Source organism: Leptodactylus fuscus, chromosome 2 (assembly GCF_031893055.1).
Source record: "Leptodactylus fuscus isolate aLepFus1 chromosome 2, aLepFus1.hap2, whole genome shotgun sequence".
In the NCBI taxonomy this organism is placed as follows: Eukaryota; Metazoa; Chordata; class Amphibia; order Anura; family Leptodactylidae; genus Leptodactylus; species Leptodactylus fuscus.
In genome coordinates this window covers 179,800,263-179,814,999 of record NC_134266.1, presented here as the reverse complement: position 1 = coordinate 179,814,999, position 14,737 = coordinate 179,800,263, and positions in this window count along the sequence as shown.

The window sequence follows — 14,737 nt, the reverse complement described above, 5'->3', positions numbered from 1 at the left end:
TGTAAACCCTCAAATGTAAAGCACCATGGAATTAATGGGGCTATATAAATAAAAAAATAATAAAACTGATAATACCTGTTAATTCACTTTCCATATAAACTGCAGTTTGTACACATGAGGAATAACACTCTGGCCTATGTATGGCCATTATTTTGCATTTTTAAAAACATTTCCCTAGTTATATGTAGGATCTGTGTGTAGTCTGCAGTTTGACCTTAGTTTCTGGATGAAGACTAGCTGTCATACACTACATACAGTAAGTTACGGAATATCTGTTCCCTAAGGCTGGTCTTACACGGCCGTAATGTAAGTTCGTAATTGATGGTTTTCAATTGCGGAGACATTATATTCAATGCGGCCTCTTACACCCTCGGATATTTTATTTGTGGTGTGCTGGGCCGCAACCGAGGTCTGCAATTTGTAGAGCAGGTCCGCAAAGGCCATGAATTGCGGCACTGCACGGACTTGCCCATAGAACTCTAAGGGCAAGTGTGGTCTGCAATGTCTATGTTGCCGATCAGCCACTAGTGTTGCTGATCAGCAACTTGTGGACCGTACAGTCAATACGGTCGTGTAAGACCAGCCTAACTGTCTCTCCTTCGCTCAGAAACTGTCCCAAAATCATGCAGGACATTTCGGCCTGTGTATTTCTCTCCCAGGTCCTCCGGGATTGGATCATATTTTGTTGGTCCTGTGGACTGGTGAAGCACTCTGCATTTTATGGTTCTTTAACGTCCTTATTTATGCATTGCCCAGCATTAACATACTATAGTCACTTTTATGTGGAAGGTTCCTTTAAGTTTGCAGGTAATGCCTGGAAATATGTCGATGATCTGCTTTATATATCCAAAGCTAATTGCATAGTCTTAAAGAATTGACTTGTCTTTTTTCAGGCAACACCTTGCCATAGTAAAATCTCACCTGTTCATTACACTAATAGGTTTCCCTGTTTAACGTGGGAACATTTTTATCAACAGAGTTGACTTCCTCTAGAAGGATAAAGTTGTCACAGATGTTAAAACACCATCATTACTATATTTAGTCATTCTTTTAGTAGCAAAATTTGAGAAATTACACAGATCTATGTTATTTCAAATTACACTAAACTCAGTCTTCGGTTTATAGGATGATTTAAGGCAATGGTTATAAGTGAGTCCGCATAGATTAACAGCTTAAGCATACTTTCACTGTTTTATTTTTTTCCAACTGTTAACTTTACTGGACTCGCTCAAAAAGATTACATTAAACATTGCCTGGAACTTATTTAATATTGGAACATTCATCTTCTGTAGAGAGCTGTCACATCTTCTACTAAAGCAATAAAACAATACAAGGCCTCGCAATATTAAAAGTGCGGAGGTAGAAAGCATAACAAAAGACGTATTGTTGGAAAGACAAACAGAAAGATGTGTGCCTATTGTTCCATGCGTTAATGGATCTTATGAAAATTAGTCTAATACTTTTTTTTAACTCTACACATTCCACAGACTTAGCCCTTCAATGTAGTTTATACATGTGCGCAACATATATTTTTCACTTTTCAGTGAGATTATCATATATGTTTCTATAATCTATCTCTCTTGTAAATGAGTTACTTAGCAAATAACAGAAGGTCCAAAGCTATAATATATTTTGTTACGAACCTATTGAAAGTACAATTTGCCAGAACATATATGTCAGACGTGTTAGCATGGTACTTAATCTTGTGTGCATGCGTTCTGTAGCTTTACTATTATTGTATATGTCTATGCGAGTAAATTCAACAGCGTAAGGCACCACATCCCTCGAAAGACTCAATTTGTAGCCAGTTGAAGAACTTTTATGTGAAAGTATTATGTAAAAAAGTAAAAAAATAAAATTTTTATTTTTTTAGATTTCTTGTTATTATCTGTAAACACTACACAGGGAGGAAACATCATATACATTAAGAGTTCAGTATAGAGTGATAAGCTAAAATATTTATAAATCAGTTTACATGATAGTTCATGTCATTGTTGTTTATTTATTCTTGTTACTTAGCTTTGTGACAGCCATTGAATCCTTGTCCCACTTCTTGCTTGCTGTTCTGTTGTTGCAAAATAGGCTTTAGGAAATGTTGCTTCCTTGTGACAATGTGAGGCCTCTTTTACTGCCTACTGACCATGTCCATTGCTGATGAGCTCTTCTGGTTCTCTTTGTAAACCTGGTTCTTGGTTCCTTCTGTTTAGCCTCTAGTTACATATCCAAGTCCATTATGTGGTTTTCTTGTCTTTTCAATGTGATTCCTGTGTTGCCATGTCCTTTGGTTTGGCTTCTTTATTTGACTTTTGGCTTTTTTTTTCAATTGCACTTCTGTTTGCTCCAGACACCAGATTCTATACCTTTTGTTCAAACCTTGGCTCATCCATTCAGCTATCACTGATCAGAAGCTACTGACTTGGTGACAGTTTTGCAATGGAGTCTTTGTGAGGACTCAATTAAACATTTTGATACAGACACTGTTTTAACCTTACATGTGCTTAGAGTAAGTGAAGTTTGCTACAATAAATCCTAATATGAATTAGGTTGAATTCATACACTTGTCCTCCAATGCCAATTTCCTATGTTATCTGCTTTTCTTATTCTCTGTTTTTCACATAAATGACAGTAGTAATCTAGTAATAATACAGTTGTATGAATACAGTCTGCCTGGCTATGCAATAATATAAGGCTATGCAATATATTGCTGAAATGATTTTTTATCATAGCTCCTGACTGATATTTACCACTGCAATTGCTGCTATTTTTCAGCTGTCACTTTTTGAGAACAAAGATAGAAAAAAACAGGAATTACTGTTCCCAAATATAAACAATAGCGATTTAACAAAAAAATCCAAGGGTTTCATAATTGAAGAATATTTATGTATATATTTTTATCTTACTTTGGATAGCAATTTGATATAATTTTAAATACAGAAAACCATATTTCCCAGCGTCTTGTGATCTAGGACCATAAAGATAGGTGTTAGGATGGGCTAGGGCCTCTGCTGTGTGTCCAGCACCAGAATGGCATGGCTGGTCCTGGCGCGGGGTAGGCCGGAAGCCTCCGCTTGAGTTTGCCGAGGTTCCGATTTCCCTTGTGTCGGGACCAGCACTTCCGGGGTCGGGGATTAGTTGTTTCACCGCGGCATCAGCTCCCCTAGTGACTTTGCCCCTGCCTGTCTCCAGCTTTCTATCCCTATTACTCCGGGATTCTATGCACGTGTATGACCTGGCTTGCTTTACAGACCACTCCTTCGTGATCCTGATTTAACATTTTCCTGACCTCCTGTGCATCACCTTTTGGCTTTCTCCTGAACTCCCTTTTCTGGATCCTGATTTGGCTACTACGCAAACCTCCTGTGTATGACCCGGCGCTCCTGTCTACACTTCTGCCTCTTCCTTCTGCTACCATGTGACCTCCAGTTACCAACTTGGATTGATTGACTACGCTTTGGTTTCCTCTGGAATCTGCTTGACCCCTCTGGGTTGCCATCCTGCCTTGCACATCTGTTTCTCTGTGCGGACCTGCTTTCGTAAACTTCATCCACTGAGGTTAGTGTCTGGGTATTTCTGGGTCCTCCATTCTTGGAGTTCGCTGGGTGTGCGGCGCTCTCTGGGCGGCTGCAGGTCTGGGCCACGGATTTTACCAAGTCCAACTCCACCATCAGGAGCTCTGGTGAAGAACTCCGAGGCCTGGTTCTGCTCCGGTTAGGAGAGTGTAGCACACACAGGACTGTTTTTTGCCTCAGTGCCTGGGGATTCTAGTTGCCCAAGACTTACAGTGATTATTGTTGCATCAGGTTCCTAACAATAGGATGTAGTACGATTGGTAAAAGCCAGGGAATGTAACTTGATTGGCGACTCATTGTGTTGCAAGCCATGGGAGTGTAAGGTTGCCACCTAAGAAGATATATTATTTTTTTTGAGAAATGAGCCAATCTTTACTAGCATCATGTGATAGTTAATCCATGTTTGCAGAATAACAGTAACCCTCAGATTGTTGGCATAGTTTAGCGAATACTGGCTTAGTTCATACTTTTCTCAGCTTTTATACTAATTTTAATCATGTAAAATGAACATTTACTTAAAATAAGCTGTATGAGACATTGTAAACAAATTTATGTTATAAATTTCCTTTGTATCATAGCATTAAAATAAAAAACAAACTGGATATGAATATTATATATGAATAGTATGCGTGTTATGCGTGAACATTTTTTTGTTTCTTTGATGTCTGGAACGCTGGACATTTTGATTTTCTTCAATTTTGTTTTAGTTTTTCCAAATATCCAAAAGTGCTACAATTAATCCTTGGAAGGAAAAGTAACAGCCACAAAATAAATGGAGAAAACAAGTGAAACAATTTGCCCTCAAAGTGTCGGACAAATTAGCTTGCTGATTCTATGGAAAGATTGTATTTTAATAGTGTATCATTACCTTACATTTAATGAACATTAAATCACCTCCTCATTGAAGAGAATGTAAAGCATATATATAATTTCCATGATGTAACAATAAATAATGTTCTTGGAAACTCAATTTTCTCTACAAGAAATATGGTTGTTACAGACAAAAATTTGAAGTTGGAAATTTCCAATTTAGAATTAGGTATACATAGAAAGGTAGTAAATAAACAGAATACCCAATGTTTGCGAATACCAGATTTATTTCAAGTTGTCTCTCTTACTTTTTATACTTTCTTCTTTTTTACTTTCTATACACTTTTTAAAAATATTTTTAAGCTGAATTTTTGTGTTTTTTAACTTTACAGATTGATATTGAGAATATTTAAAACAATTCTATAAGTTAGAATCCCTTTTTCTACAAAGACCACATTGGAATAGCCTTTATAGAAATGGAAAATGGCCAAACTGACATGCAAAGTCGGCTCTGCCAGCTGATGACAAGGCCGATGATGCGGCGAAGAGGCAGTCGGGAGAAGAAGACAGAGGCATCGCTGGAGAGTCTTCTGACAGCACAGGGGACGCCCCCTGTGCTTTTTGTGCAAAGGGGAACACCCCTTGTGCTTTCTGAGGACTCAATTGCAAGTGGAAGAAAAAAAAAATCACAAAAACAGCAGTGCGGATAAGAATAATAATCATAGGAGTAGAATATCCCTTATAAAGGCCATTCTGACGTGGTCTTTGTAGAAAAAGGGATTCTAATTTTAGAATCTCTTTGAACAAAATACAGAGTTGTATAATCCTGCACACAATGGAAAATACTGTATAAGGGGGAGTTCACATGGTGTAACGTGCCGCGTGACCTGGCACGTATATGCCATGTGAGATTTTGAGCGCCGTATATGCTCCCATTGATTTCAATGGGAGTTAATCTCGTATACGCCGCGTTATTCTGCGGCTGTGATTTTGCGGCCGCAAAATCACGGCTGCAAAATAACACGGCGTATACGATCCAGGCTCCCATTGAAAAAAATGGGAGCATATACGGCGCTCAAAATCTCACACGGCGTATACGTGCCAGGTCACGCGGCACGTTACTCCGTGTGAATGCACCCTAAGTGCGGTATAGAACTACATTTAAGAAACTACATTTAAGACGCAAATAATAAATTTATCTCATGTAGCTTAAAGAAAAAAAAACAAAAAACACAAGCTCACATGTGTACTCTAATAGACATAAAAGTTAACCCCTTGTTCATATTTGCGTTTGTATTTCATTTGTATTTCATTCGGGGGAGTCCGCATGGGGACCACCCCAATTGAATACCAAATGTAATTGCAGGTGCAGTAAAAGAACATTGGCCCCATAGACTATAATGGGGTCTGTGTGCTTGCCGCAAGATCTCCGCAGGGAACATGAGAGTAGGAAGGTTCTTCACAATCTCCTTTCCTCTCCGCATGAGTCATGCGGAGATCTCTCAGCAAGCACATGGAACCCATTATAGTCTATGGGGTCCGTGTGCTTTTACTGCACATCACTTGCAAATGCGTTTGGTAGTTCCTTCGGGGTGTCCCCATTCGGACTCCCCAAATGGATTACCAAATGCAGATATGAACAAGGGGTAAGGCCCTATGTAGAGGGCCACAGCAAAAAAGGGCTGCAGGAAAAATCTGTGGCGGCAACGCATTGCTATTTTTCCTACAGTGTTTTTTTATTCAATTATACCTATAGGGAAACTGCCAGCCTTAGGTATAATTGATGATTTTAAAAATCGCAGCGTATCCACTGCTCATATATTTCCTCAATATGTGCATCGGATTAACTAGAATCCAATCCCCTTTGTAGGGTCTGTAAAACATTGTGGTTTATGCCATATGGGGCGCCGGCCCTAAAGGATTGTCCTGGAAATTTAAAACCACTTACCTGATTCAGTGGATGATGATGATAATGGACCTGGAGATTCTGGCCTCATCATGAATCCCGGATCACATCATCGCAAGCAGCGCTTTGTTCCCCAAGCTGATCTGCTCCCTCCTCCTTCCCCATCTCTTCAGGATGTCCATAGTAAAGCAACCCTGAGGGCGAAGGACTGCTTTCGATCATGGCTTCTTAAAGTTGACATGATCCACCAGATGATGATGGACCTGGAGGTTTTAGCTTTGTCATGAACCCTGGGTCCATCATCATCATCATCATCTGTCAGATTATATAGGTGGTTGTAAACTCTCCAGACAACCCCTTTAAGAAGTATTGTTTAACAGGGCAGTCCGATCAGAGACTGAAACCAGCAAAAGTTTTGTTGCATTTTTGTTGCTGTAGTTAAATAGTGAAATGGTCTGAAATTACTTGTGACTACACAAGCATGTGGAATAAACATAAAAAGGATGTCAATGTAAAGCACCACTAAGTACTAAGCCGCTTTCATTATGTTGTGCTTTCTGGAACAAATACACTGTATTTGTTTGATTTTTTTCTCCAAAATAACAGAAATAAGAGAGACTAATTTAGTCTTAAACAGGACTGAGTCGTACTCCATCTTTGGCCATGCTCCAAGTGATATTGCAAGGAATGTGTTATATCTATGGATATTTCTAGCTTGCATGGTTCAGTTCCAGGAGATTGAAGCTGAATAAATCAAGTTATCAGATTTCTTCTATTGTAGTAATTTCATTTCATGGTATAAGTACAGTATGGAAATCTGAATCTCTATTATCTGTGTGACTGTGTGACTGTATGCTATAATCATACTGTAAGAAACTTACATACATAGAATGGGAGCTACTTTAGCTTCTTTATATAGTGAGTAACATCACATTATTTTATGAAACAAAGAGTCATTTATTTCTCCAATTCCTGTAAAAATATGCAACATTGCCCCGTTTACACTGTAATACTGCTGTCTTGCTATGTGGCAGAAGGACCTTTGGGTCCTTCATGCAATACGGTCTCAAGTTTGACTGCTACTTCTGCACTTGAAATGATAGATACACTGAAACACAAACTTCTGAGGGGGCAATTTCCTCGCTTTTCACTTCTATGTACACTCGATGACCAAAAAAATAACGGAAATAGATAGAATTGATGGGTTGCAGCAAAACTCAGCACGCACTTATGTCTAAGTAAGATATGTAAATTATTACAAGTGTTGTTTGGTTATACCCTGGCTCTTGCCACAATGGGGTGTAAAGGTTCTTCCCCCGCTGCACTATAAAGAAAGCACTCAGAGGATATTTTCAGCAGTGTACCTTTTGTGAGAAATCGTTGACTATCATGATGATCTTGTTATGGTCTGGGGATCTCTGACCATGGACTGGCCCCTGACTGATAACTTCTCAGTCAAGTAAAATATAAAACATAAAAAAGAAGAGTTTGGAATAGCTAGTGTGTGATATTCCTATACCCTGCCTTGCACACTAGAAGTACCCGTGGGCCCGACTAACTTGCCTGAGTCGGCGCGGACACAGCCGGAGAAATAACTCACCTACCAGTGAAACAGAAACCTGACTAGTTTCACATTTATGAGGAGAGGGAGATACAGAAAAGCCCCCCACAGATGTCCAGACTGGACAAACGGTGAATATGAGGAACACAAAGTATAGTGCAGAAAATAAATGTGAAACACAGAATATTGACACTATGCAAAGGGATAGGATAAACAGAACTTAGTATCACACACAAAAACCCTACTAAAAATTCAAACCTCCAAACAGAAAACAATCTAGGGTTCACTGCACCCGGGACAACTATGTTTGGATGAAGGAGCTCAATACTTAACAAAAAGATCCAGATAGTGTTAACAGGCAGCTATGGAAGCTGAATGGGCCAGGACTCAGATGCAGGTGGAATTGCAGAGTTTAGACAGACAGACCATGTCTGGGACACAGGCACTGAAGATTAAGACCGGCATCAGACAGCATGCCCAGCAGCTTTAAATAGTAAGGAGCAGGACTTGGAACCGCCAACAGCCTGTAAAGGTTTCAGCACTGCAGGGAACTTAACACCTTCAGAGGCCAAGACTCACCAAACACTGATCCACAGAGCAACTCATAACATGATCCACGCCCGAGTGCCACTGCAGAAACAGCACGCCTAGTGTGAATACTCTCCTGCAGCACATCAGGTGATCCACATGCTGAATGCTGTCCAGACACTCTGCTCTTGAACCCAACAGGCTGAGACCGCCAAGACCAGGTCATAACAGATCTTCTAAGAACTTTAAAGATGAATCTAAGGTCATCTTTATAACCCTAACGGATCTTGAGAATTAGAGCTCAAAAGTGTCCCCCACCTCCTGACTCAGCATCTTAGAGCAGTGGTAGGAGGAAGGAAGGGGGAAGAGCAGCCCTGCATACTACAAAGAGATGATAAATCATCATCATCTGTGCATAACCTGTAGGTGACCTCGGGGGAGGGGGGTAACATGGACTTCCCCTTTCCTATCAATCAGAGTGCATACTATTCTTTTGTATTCTGATTGTTGTATATATTAGAAAATGTAATACTCCTCTGAGCCTAATCACAGGGGTATTCTTATGTAATACCCCTCTGAACATAGCCAAGAAGTTTTTTGGTGCTGTGATCTAGACGTTTACCATCGTCGATTTTGCAGTGTCAAAACAGTCACACCAAACACTTACACAACACATTCACAAAGTCATCAATAAAGTTTGCATTTTTTCACTTTCCCTGTCTTGTCCATACCTGATCTTTATAGCATAAAATACGCCGATCGCCTCTCCAGCGATATCCGTTACACACTAAAATAATAGCAGTCACGATTATTCCTAGAAAAACAATCAGATAACATATTGTCAGCCATTGAATGTCACCATATAAATTCCCAGTTTTTGGCAGGTTTCAGATGGGTATAATAGTGGGCGGTGATGAAAGGGGGGACCCACTCATGAAACCTTTGCCCTGGGCCCACCAGTGTGTTATAATGGCCTTGATCCAGCCAGAGCTTCCTTTCAATTGTACTAACTTATTCTGTTGGTCTAATATTGTAGCCACTTGCATACATCGTCACATATAAAGTCTCATTAAATTCCAATTCCGTATTCTTGGGCATTACTTTTATTTTGTCAATAAGTACAAATATCACAATATCTGCTGGTCCTTTCTGTGTGGGGCTATCGGTAGATCTACATTTCAGCTACTACTGAGGTAAATTAGCTAGCTTGCTTTTTTAAAGTACATGATAAGTTTCAATGTACAGTATTATCTCTTTATTATAATAATTATTATTATTGTTTATTTATATAGCACCATTAATTCCATGGTGCTTTACATTTGGGGGTTACATACAATACACAGATTATACAGGTAGATATAATACTAACAGTGACCGACTGGCACAGTGGGATAGAGGGCCCTGCCCGCGAGGGCTTACAATCTATGAGGGAAGGGGGGAGAGACAGAAGGTGAGCTGGAGACTGTTCAGATGGTGGTGCGGTGATAGTGTTATTGGAGGTTGTAGGCCTTCCTGAATAGGTGAGTCTTCAGGGCCTTCTTGAATTCTGTGATTGTGGGGATCAGTCTTATGTGTCTTGGTAAGGAGTTCCAGAGTATGGGGGATGCATGGGAGAAATCTTGGAGACGGTTGTGTGAGGAGCGGATGAGAGCAGAGCGGAGTAGGAGGTCACTGGAGGATCTGAGGTTACGTGTGGGCAGGTAGCGAGAGATTAGTTCAGAGATATATGGAGAGGACGGGTTTATTACTCTTTATTACTTTACATTGATGTTCAGAAACATGGAATAATATAGTATAAGTAACTCAAATTATTAACCCATTAGTAACCAAGCAATAAACTTACAATGTTAGTAACTAAAATGCCTTATTCAGATGGATATTTCTACGTCATCCGCACCAACCCTGCAGTTTCTCAGCCAGGCACCCGTTCCTATTGCTCAGGATTGAACAACCTCTAATTCTCAGTTAACACATTAGATTCCATGGTTAATATTGTACATTGCACTATACAAGCCATAATGTGAAAGTGTCATGATTTGTGCACACCTCACGTGACTACTGAAACCCAATCACAGACCTCAATAGTGGTGCTGGGCCCATGGCATCACAGAAAAGTCCCAAAAATGAATGAAGATTTCAGGGAACATGCACCAGATATAGCACAGGAGCTCATTGAGGGAAAGCGAATATCATTGTTTGTGATATTCCTCAAACTCCCCTGAGCCTCCAGTTATATTTAAAAAAAAAAAAATAAAAAAAAAATGTGACCCTGGATTCACAATAACTTTGGCCTATCAGTTGGTCTGGTCCATCAGAGGACCAGAAAAATGGACAGGTGGAAAGTTGTAATAGTACCTACACGTGGGGTCCATTGTGTGTCCGTCATTTTAAAACTGAAACCAGTGGAAATAAAAGTCCTCTGTGCAGGAAAATTTCAGTGAGAACATTGTGACAGAGTCTCCAGTGTAGACTCCAGTGCAGATGCGAACTAAGCCTGAGGTATTTTTGCATGTATAAAATTTGCAAATTGTTTTTTTTTTTTTTTAAAGCTTCTCCAAAAAGGAATGAAAAGTGATCAAAAAGTCATAGAAATTGATACTAAGCAAAACCTACAGCCTGCCCTGTGAGAAAGGACACTGACATAGCTTCATTACTAGAGATGAGCGAGTAGTGAAATATTTGAGATTCAATATTCATTTTGAGTAGAGCCTCAATATTCGACTACTCGATCGAATATCGAATCCCATTATAGTCTATGGGAAAAAATTCTCATTTCAGCGGAAACCACTATTCGACTAAAGGAGAGTCACCAAGTCCACGAGTAGCAGGAGGAGAGTGTTTAGGAGGAGCGCTGTGCAGTTAAAGCGCATGGAGCCCATAGACTTTAACGGGTCAGTGCGTTTTAACTGCACAGCGCTTGCAGTTGCGCTGATATTACATTCGGGTCGGTCCTCCTGCGGACTCCTTTCGGACAGGAGGCAAGCGCTAATGTGAACCTACTAGTCCTGCAGAACCAGCATTGATTGGCCGAATGCTATACAGTGTATAGCAGTCGGCCAATCAACGCTGGTTCTGCAGCAGGCTCTTCTTTGCTAGTCGGGAGAGCTGGCAACTTGCGGTTATGCAGGAGCTGACTTTTTCAAATAGGAATGCATTGGCCAGCGTTGATTGGCCGAATGCTATACAGTGTACAGCATTCGGCCATTCAACGCTGGTTCTGCCGGAGGCTCGTCTGTGATGAGGCGAAGTCTAAGATCCTCCTATAGCAGTCTCCATTATGGTCCAATCTTAGACTCCACCTCGTCACAGACGAGCCTCCTGTAGAATAAGTTCTTACATGACTATGTTGATAGAAAAATATAAAAGTTAGATTTTATGACAATATTTGTGTCATAAATGAATTTTGTGCTATTCTTTATTAACACATTTTGAAACCTTGGTTTTAAATCCTGCATTTTTTTACTCATTCCTTTGCTTTGATATTGAGAGCTGTTCCTGCCTCTCATTGAATGTTACTGTGTACAGGAGTACAGGGCTAAGTAAGATGTAGAGAAAATGAGGGGAGGGTCACTTCAAACAGTTATATCTGTGACATTTGGAATGTACATATTTGCTTTTGTTTTTTTTGGAGTTTATGAGACCGATATAGGGTTCACAATCTACATTTTTCCCTATCAGTATGTTTTTCGAGTATGAGAGGAAATCCGCGCAAACATGGGGATAACATACAAACTCCTTGCAGATGTTGTCCTTGGCAGGATTCAAACCCAGGACTCCAGTACTGAAAGGCTGCAGTGCTAACCACTGAGCTACCATGTTGTCCCCTATATATTTGCTTTTGCTGTCATATGAAAGAGATGATAGCACTAAAGTTAAAGGTTACAGGTGGTTATTAAAGACACAAATACTGCCAAATACTACTCCTCCTTTTCTTCCAGTCTAGGAGTCCCCGTTCATCCACCATAATGACCCTGACCCAGATCTCCATTCTCCACCATCAACCCAGGGCGATGATGTTGACTAAGAAGTGGAAACCTTCTCTTCTTCCTTCCCTCCTCCTTTCCTCATTGCATAAATTTAAGTATTTAATTTAAGACATAAATGAAGGCATCACATCGTTAATGATGCAGTGTTCCCTGCTAACAATTTTAGTGGCCTCTTCAAAGGTCTTGAGAAGACTACACATTTCCATCAAGACTCCAATGATGTATCTCAAAATAACACATTGGTGCTATGATCTCCTGCATGCAGTAATCTTTCACTGCCTTCTACTGTTTACAAAGATAATCCAACATGTTTAAGGTGAAACCAATTTGGAATGTTACATATAAGGCAGTGCAAAGGCAAACCATTTTGTTGTTGCAAATCAAACAGGGTGTTTATTGCGACATAACAATGACTGAAATGCACAGAGACTTTTCTGGCCAGCCTTTTAAGCCACTATACAGGTTACTAAAGACACCAGATTAAGCACAATGCAGTATTCGACTTAACTGCAGCCCAGCAACAATGTTGGTGCCATTGTTACTGGCCAGTTGGAGTTGGTGAGGAGCCATCCAGTGGGATACCCGCTGCAGGATACAGCAAAACAGTTTCTCTGCTGTGTGGCTCCTTTGATCCAGTTGCATTAATTGTAAAACCTCATGGCTGTGCTTCACCTTACATCCAAGAAACAATGGGGGAGGAGGAGTGGAGGCCATGTCTTGCCCTGGTGAAGATGATGGCGGGAAATGGTAAAGAGAGAAAGATGCAGAGCAGGTGGATGGGCCCTGCATGGTGTTGGAATTGGGTTTACACAAACAGGGTGTAACTAGGATCTGTGACCTGGTTGCTTTTCTGGATTGTAGCCGCTGCTGCTGAAAACATTGACCCAGTTGGTCATGAAATCCATGTATTGCCCTGGTCCATAATTGCTTCTCCATGTGTTAATGGGTGCAGGCACTCTTCCCCAGACTGACATATCTAAGGAAAGGCCCACATTCTGCAACACATTATGATATGAAGGATTGACAGCACTCTTAGAAAATTAATGGTGACTCCATTGAGGTTGAGCACATTGCATCAGTTGGCAAAATACAGTAGAATCCACTAAGTTTTAGAGCAGTGACTGCCCCGCCAACAGCCTGGCCAGGTGCAAATTAAGTTTCAGAAATGCTAGATGACTGGGCGCATATTGCTGTTTCCTAGACACACATTTCTTTATGAATGATTCACTTTGACAAGGATGAGCAGGAGAAACAAATGTTGATGATGAGGATGATGATTGATGATGATGATGATGACCATGTACTAGGCACAGATGTGGCCTGTCCACAAGGAAGATCACGGTGAGTAGTAGAACAGTCTTCCTCACTTCCCCTGCCAGTGACACTGCTAAGTCTGTGTTGCCAAATAAGATGGTGATGCCTTTTTAATTGCACCCTGCTTAATTATAATAATGATTGGCAACAATTCTGACACTGTGTGTATGTGGTTTTTATTTGTACAACTATTTCAAGATTTTTTATTTTTTAAATTAGCAAATGTTGTAAGACTGTATACATGAGCAGCATCAACAACAACAAAAAACACTTAAGAAATGAATATTTTTTCAGATTTACTCTCCGTCACACTATGAATTGGGGCGACAAAGAAAAAAATAAAATACTAAATAACAGTTTTATTTCTGATCAGAACAGTCTGTTAGACTGCATATTGGGTGAACAAAAAAAAAAATACTTAATGGATATTTTTTCAGATTTATGCAGGTGGAATCAGTGATTCTGGATTTTTTTCCAGCTTTACATCACATTGTAAAAAATGTTACCATTACAAAGTACAATTAACTCCTCATACAGCCCTCTGAACAGAAAAAAAAAAAGAAAAAAGTAAAGACTTTTAGAAAGCCGGGGAGTTAAAAAACAAAACAAAACTGGAGGTGTGAAGGGAGAATGCCATAGATATCACTGTTTTGTCAATATGCAAATTAGTTCTTTGAAGCAACATGGACTTTGCCATTACTCCAAAAAGATCATTAGCATGTTGACAAAAGGAGCTATGTCTTGGCAAAGGAGGCACTGACTCACAAGGGGAAAACCCGATCAATTCAGTTGACCCTAACCTGCATGGTTCAATTGATATGCCGGATTCTGGTGCAGGGCCATTTTAACACATTGGTGGGCCTGTGCAAAGAGTTCATAAGTGGGCCCCCTCATCACCACAACCTAGAAATATCTGACCTGCAGAAATTATAATGCTCCCTCAATGGCCCCTATATAGTATAATGCCCCTTAGTGGCTCTCACACAGTATAATGGCTCCCTAGTGTCCCCATACAATATGCCCCTTATAATGTTCCCCTCCAGGTTGCCCCCCACAGATTCAT